The sequence below is a fragment of the Rana temporaria genome, chromosome 1, assembly GCF_905171775.1.
Source record: "Rana temporaria chromosome 1, aRanTem1.1, whole genome shotgun sequence".
Classification (NCBI taxonomy): Eukaryota; Metazoa; Chordata; class Amphibia; order Anura; family Ranidae; genus Rana; species Rana temporaria.
This window is the reverse complement of record NC_053489.1, coordinates 293,537,147-293,545,012: the sequence shown is the minus strand read 5'-3', so window position 1 is coordinate 293,545,012 and position 7,866 is coordinate 293,537,147.

Below are 7,866 nucleotides of genomic sequence, written 5' to 3'. Positions count from 1 at the left end.
CCAGAAGTCCCTTGAGGTCTCTGCGCAGCGCCAGAAACTCCAGGCTGATCGCAGACGAGCGCCTGCTCCTTCCTACCAGGTCGGAGACCGTGTATGGTTGTCCACTCGCAACCTCAACCTTCGAGTGCCCACTCCCAAGCTGGCTCCTCGCTTTGTTGGTCCCTTCCGAGTGCTTCGCAGGGTAAACCCGGTAGCCTGTGCCCTTGCGCTTCCTCCTGGCATGCGGATCTCCAACGTGTTTTCATGTCTCCCTGTGAAGCCACTGGTGTGCAATCGCTTCACTTCCTCGGTTCCTCGGCCTCGTCCGGTCCAAGTGGGCAATCATGAGGAGTATGAGGTGAGCAATATCCTGGACTCACGCCTGGTCCGCGGTCGGGTGCAGTTTTTGGTCCACTGGTGTGGTTTATGGTCCAGAGGAGCGTTCCTGGGTCCAGATGTCCATGCTCCTGCCTTGCTCCGAGCCTTCCACGCACGCTTCCCTCAGAAAACCGTTTTTTGCACCGCGGAGGAGGGGCCCTTGAGGGGGAGGTACTGTCATGGTCTTACCTCTCTCCTGTCTCCTTCGTTTGACATGTGCTGGCGGCCATGTTGGTTTCTAGGTCTCTTGTAGCCTCCCACCCTGCGGCTCTCCTTCCCACTGGGAGGAGCTGGATGCTGGCTCATATATATAGGAGGTCTGTGGCTTCAGTTCCTTGCTTGGTCCTCCTGTGTTCACATGCTTCTAAGACTGCTGCTGCTTCTGGTTCTGATCCTGGCTTCGTCTGACTTCCCTGCTGGTTCCTGATCCTGGCTTCGTCTGACTTCCCTGCTGGTTCCTGATCCTGGCTTCGTCTGACTTCCCTGCTGGTTCCTGATCCTGGCTTCGTCTGACTTCCCTGCTGGTTCCTGATCCTGGCTTCGTCTGACTACCCTTCTGGTTCCTGACCTCTGGCTTCGCAAGACTCTGCTTCGGTTTAACCATCCGTTTGGACTTTTGCTTTACAGCTTGATTTTCAATAAAGCCTTCTTATTTTCACTTATCTCTTGTTGTACGTCTGGTTCATGGTTCCGTAACAAGCTTTTAGAAAAAGGTGTCAGAGAGCTAAAATTACACTCTGCAGAGCTCAGTGAGGAGAGCTCTGAGAGCTGATTGGAGGGAAGGAACCCCCCCTCCTTTTCACACAGCACACAGGAACAAAGCTGAGGCTGTCAATCACAGGCGGTGTGCTGGAGATATCTATCTCCCTTCATCTTTTTCTCTTGGTGTCAGGAAAATTTGTCCGAAGTGACTCACACAGATAAAGGAATAGGGTAGCAGACAGAAATTACACTCAGGCTGGCCATACATTATACAGTTTTCTTATTCACCTTCTTTTAGATTTAGCTTCAACTACTGTATGTAGTGCAAAAGCCTGCCTGATTGCATACCAATTGAAAGTGTTTAGGTTTGACCTCATATTATATAGTTTTGGTAAATCTAAAGGAAAATTGTACAAGAAAATTGTATAATGTATAACCAGCCTTAAAGCCGGGGTTCACCCCCCCAAAAAAAAATTAACATTACATCTAGCACAGCCAGCATAGTAAGGGCATTTACTTTCGGCAGGTAATTTTTTTTTTTTCTCCGTACCTACCTTTATATTCTGTTTTTGTCTAGGGCTTCCGGGTTCCGATGACTGCGGGACTGGGCTTTCCTATCTTTCGGTTCGATGATTGGCGGCTTGTGAAACAGGTCACCTGTCGCACAACGCGCGTCACCAGATGTCAGGAAATAGCCGAGCTGCGAGTCGGCACTATACGGCGCCTGCGCAGTCAGCTCTACACAGCGGGCGCAGGCGCCGTATAGTGCCGACTCGCAGCTTGGCTATTTCCAGAAATCTTGTGACGCGCGTTGTGCGACAGGTCACCTGTTTCACAAGCCGTCAATCATCGAACCGAAGGATAGGAACGCCCAGTCCTGCAGTCATCGGAACCCTGAGGCTGGGATAGGAACGCCCAGTCCCGGAGTCATCAGAACGCGGAAGCCCTGGACCAAATCAGAATATAAAGGTAAGTACGGAGAAAAAAAAAAAGACCTGCCGAAAGTAAATGCCCTTACTATGCTTAGTCTAATATTAAAAATTTGTTTTTAGGGTGAACCTCCACTTTAAGGCCCGTACACAATATATGAAAATCTGAAGTAAAATTTCGTCCGACGAACGATGTGCCGATTTTAACATCGTTAGTATGGTGCTTTCAACAGCTGATTCCGTTTTTTCGTCAGACAAATGCTGGATGTGTGGACTATAAATTTTTTGTTGTACGTGAACTCAAAGTCCGATTTTAGTTTATTTTTTCGTACAAATAAAACGTACGTGCAAGACTACGCATGCTCAGAAACGAAAGAATACGTACAAAACTAGTCAACATGTGACATCGCTTCTGAAGTTGTATTCTGTCGTACAAAATTTCCAGGTTGAAGGCGTGGGGGGTACTGCCAAAAATTGACCAACTTAGCGCTGACACACAATTGTTTGCAACCCACAGAAACCAATCACATATCAAATCAGCTTACTTAGTGGACCCAAACCCTGATCGATTTACCCGTTTTCCAGAACAGTTATATACAGGACAGAGACTTGCCAAAAACACATCAGATGAAAGCAGCTGGGTATGGCTGTTTTCTAGCATCAACCTTGTCTCCTTGGTTGCTTGTCTCCATGCCAGCCAGCCTCTCTTATTAGGAGAAATCTATCTCATAGGTCAGCAAACACAATTGCATACCTCCCAACATTTTAAGATGGGAATGAGGGACACCTACCAGCAAACGTATGTTGGCATGGGACACGCCCCTTGCCACACACCCTTAAAGGAGAATTAACCCAAAGAAAAGGTTAATTAAATCCACAAGACCTTTTTTTTTTTACGACTACTATTCCTTTATATTGGCTTTTAAAATGTACAAATGCAGCCATTTAGAATTTGGAAGAAAGGTTTAGCACTGGGAAACACTTTTTAAAAGATAAAAAGTGCATTTTTTATATAGCTATATAGATCAGACCACAATGAGGGACAAATGAAGGGGAAACGGGGACATTGCTCCAAATCAGGGACAGTCTGGAGCTATGCAATTTCTATTGTTCCCCCAGTATTCAGTGCCACCAGTTATGCCTTGCCTCCCATTTATATTGGCAAACTGTACGCTTGGCTAAGTCATGTGTCATGAAATGCTCTTCAGCAATCTGCATTTTACCCTAAAGTCACATATGCCCATCCAGCTGCATCTATGGTAGCCTAAGGATGTGAAAAGCTGAAACCCAATGAAAACAATAGGAAGCCCATGCTGTAAGAATAGTCATACATTTTCATACCTTATGTCAGATGGGACGAAAATCTGAAATGTGTCCAAACTTGCACACCAAGAAACCACATGCCTACCCTTTACTATTCTACTGCTTCAGGCAAGCCTGAAATTCTCTGCATAGTATATCAAAGGTCTAGATGTGGCTTTTCTTTTTGTTTGCCAACGCATACAATACTTATTTATCAGTAGTATTGCTTTGATATCTTTTTGCCTAACCCATAAAGTACCGAAGTATCAACTGGAATGCTTAAAGTGGATGTTAACCCACTCTCATCGTTTCTAAACTACTGCCATAGTGCTGATCTATAAGGATATACATACCTCCTGCATGTATCCTTACCTGTCAAATGTTTCCCCTTTGTCTGTTATAAGAGCTGAAAAACTGCAGATTCTGTGGGTGGATCTGTTGTCTGGAGCTCGGTGGGTGGAGTCGTGATGTCAGTAGACTCCCCGCCCACCTTTACACTCCCCTTGTCTACATGCATTTTCTCCTGTGTATTCCTTACACTAAATTCTGCTATGATCACTAACATCCAGTCAAAATCCAGAAAGGTAACCACATGACTTCAGAAAAGGAGTGGGGGATGGGAATTAAAAATAATGCACAATAGTAAGAGGTATTCAGCGCTGGAAATAAAATTAAAAAATAATAATAAATAAAAAATAAAAAATATGCAGGCCAGCACTACGGATAAATTCATAAAAATTCCCAAAGTAGATATAAAGTGAAAACAGTGCAGCGCAAACAGAGGAAAAAACATAAACAATACTATATTAGAAAAAATATAGTTCATAGACAATCCATGTGAAGGAAAACGTCCATATATAAAAGTGAAAACAAGAAATCCAAACAATTTTCTATCATGAAGTGTTGGTGAATGTGGGTGACCAAAGCAATATCTTCCACCGTGCAAAAGATGGCCTCTCACCTTAAATATTTGACCTTAAAAGGTCACTGGGCATATCAATAACAACCACGGAATCCTAGTGAGACGTCCATAGGATGATAGGCAACTCAATATTGCAAACCACTCTAATCCAGCAGCATACTCCACCATAGAAGACAAAAGAAAGGAGATCTAGTGCTCTCTGTTACAAACGTTTAATGAGATGACATACTTAAAATAAAACTCACATGTAATGACACTCCAATAGATCGTGCAGCGCAATGCAAAGACAAGCAAGCAGCGGCGATCGTAGGTGACGTCCGGGGGGGGGGGGGGACCCACGCAGGAATTTTAAAAACATGTAACCAATAAAAATAATTAAAGCGTCACCTATGGGGTTTTTGTAAGTAGCAAAGTTTGGCGCCATTCCACGAGCGTGTGCAATTTTGAAAAGTGACATGTTAGGTATCTATTTACTCGGCGTAACTTCATCTTTCATATTATGCAAAAATATTGGGCTAACTTTATTGTTTTGTGTTTTTTTTTAAGCATAAAACAGTTTTTCTTTTAAAAATACTCGTTCAAAAAATTGCTGCGAAAATACAGTGCAAGATAAAAAGTTGTAATCGCCGCCATTGTATTCTCTAGGGTCTTTGAAAAAAAAGCATATATAATGTTTTGGGGTTCTATGTAATTTTCTAGCACATAAATGATGATTTTTCCATGTAGGAGAGGAATGTCAGAATTGGTCTGGGTGCCCCAGAACACCTGATGGTGCTCCCTGCATGTTGGGCCTCTGTATGTGGCCACGCTGTGTAAAAGTCTCACATGTGTGGTATCGCCATACTCGGGAGGAATAGCAGAATGTGTTTTGGGGTGTAATTTGTGGTATGCATATGCTGTGTGTGAGAAATAACCTGCTAATATGACAGAAACGAGATTTTTTTTTTTTTTTACAGAATTTTCAGTCTTTTTTCTTTTATAGCGCAAAAAATAAAAAACCCAGAGATGATCAAATACCACCAAAAGAAAGCTCTATTTGTGTGAAAAAAAGGACAAAAATTTCAGATGGGTACAATGTTGTATGACTGAGTAATTGTCATTCAAATTGTGAGAGCACCGAAAGCTGAAAATGTATCTGGTTAGGAAGGGGGTTTAAGTGCCCAGTGGTCAAGTGGTTAACCCTCTTGGGCATGGAGTTCACCAGAGCTTCACAGGTTGTCACTGGATTGCTCTTCCACTCCTCCATGATGACATCACAGAGCTGGTGGATATTAGAGACCTTGCGCTCCTCCACCTTCCGTTTGAGGATGCCCCACAGATGCTCAATAGGGTTTATAGGAATATGACGCAGACCACATGCACTTAACTTCTTTGGTCGACCATGGCAAGGCCTGTTCTGAGTGGAACTTGTTTGCGCCCCCTGCAGCCAGTGGCCAGGGGGCGCAAACAAACTGAAACAATTAAAAAAAAAAAAAACATCAATTGCAGCCACTGTGCCATCAATTGCTGCAACTGTGCCCATCAAACGCTGCCACTGTGCCCATCAATTGCAGCCGCTGTGCCAAAACGCTGACACTATGCGCATCAAATGCTGCCACTGTGCCCATCAAATGCTGCCAGGCGCTGTAATTCAGGCACCCGAAAAGGGGCCAGGCGCCTGAAAGGGGGCGGCAGCGGCGGCCCTGGATAGATTTATTTATCCATTGGGCATAGAGGGGTTGGCAGGAGAAAGGGGGCGGCGCCCGTGCACCGTTATGGACGCACCGCCACTGGCTGCAGCTCATTTTCAGGGTCTTGGCAATCTTCTTGTAGCCTAGGCCATCTTTATGTAGAGGAACAATTCTTTTTTTTCAGATCCTCAGAGAGTTCTTTGACATGAGGTGCCATGTTGAACCTCTAGGGACCAGTATGAGAGAGTGAGAGCGATAACACCAAATTTAACACATCTTTTGTTGCCAGTGGTTTAGACATTAATGGCTGTGTTGAGTTATTTTGAGGGGATAGCAAGGACCCCGGCTATAAAACGCTCTACCCGTAAACATCCGCTCGGAAGAAAAATATCTAGCCTTCAGGAAGAAGCTTAAGACCCATCTCTTCTGAAGACACAGGCGGACACTGGCTGCAAAAGTGCCTTGAGGCGATTTAGTTCACGTTTGTAGCGCTATACAAGTTACTATTTCATTCATTCACTGTTATATAAGCTGTACACTCACTACTGTACATTGTAGCAAAGTGTCATTTCTTCAGTGTTGTCACATGAAAAGGTATAATAAAATGTTTACAAAAATGTGAGGGGTGTACTTTTGTTGTCTGGTTTCCGTTAGATTTACCAAAATCAAGTAGTGCAAGGGCCTGCCTGAATGCATACAAATTGAAACTCTTAGGCCCCTTTCACACTGGGGCGGGGGCGGCGTCGGCAGTAAAGCGCTTCTATTTTTAGCTTTTTTAACGTAAATTTCGTGGCACTATTCGGTGGCTAGCAGGGCGCTTTCCCCCCCCCGCTAGTGGCCTGAGAAAGGGTTAAAGCCACCGCAAGGCGCCTCTGCAGAGGTGATTTCCCGGCGGTATAGCCGCGGTGCCCATTTATTTCAATGGGCAGGAGCGGCATACACACCGCTCCAAAGATGCTGCTAGCAGGACTTTTTTTACCGTCCTGATAGCGCCTGCAAAGCGACCTGAAACAGCGGCAGCCGCTGTTTCAGCTCGCTTTGCATGCGCTATTTTTAGCGTTATAGTGCCTGCAAGTGTGAAAGGGGTCTTAAAGGAACACTAAAGGTTTGTTTTTTTATTAGATCAATTGATTGCTGTAAGCTAGAGCATTTAAATATCACTTACCTTGTTTTTCCTTTTGACCTCCAAAATACAGGAATCCAGGTTTGAAAATGCCATTTCCTGTCACTCCTCTTCTTGCTTTCCACCAGCACCTGAGCTGTTTTGCATGGTGGAAAGCAGAATGTGCTCACCCCCTCCCTATGACTACAGCCCTGCGTGAAGATACTCTCTTATCCCTCACAGGCATGGAGGCTAAGCCTAATGGGAACTGTAGTTCCCATTAGGCCATGATGTAGCAAGAATGAATGCGCACCGCAAACCAGGAAGTCAGTGAGAATAATGATTCAGGAGTGCTGGAGGTGAATAAAACAGCTCGATTTCAACAACAGGTATCAGACTAGTTATAATGCAAAACATTACTTTTTACTTTATCAGCTACTGTCAGACTTTAGAGGAAAATATTTTTGTCTTTACAACCCCCTTTAAGGTTTAACCTCATATTATATGTTTTTTTGTAAATCTGAAGGAAAAAATCTAGTATATTTTTTGATTACCTATAAACCAAAAGTAAATAGCTTTTAGGTAAATTTTAGATTACTCATCTATCAATAGTAATGATGAAGTATATTTATGGATTACCCATGAACCAATAGTAATGCTTAGGTATATTTTTGGATTACACATTAATAAATGGTATTTTTTTTTTTAGTATATCTATAAACCAATAGTAATGTTTATATAAATGTTGGATTAACCACCTATCAATAGAAATGATTGAGTATATTTATGGATTTCCCATTTACTAATATTAATGCTTTGGCGTATTTTTGGATTACACATTAATAAATATGGTAATACTTATGTATGTATTAGTTTACCTAT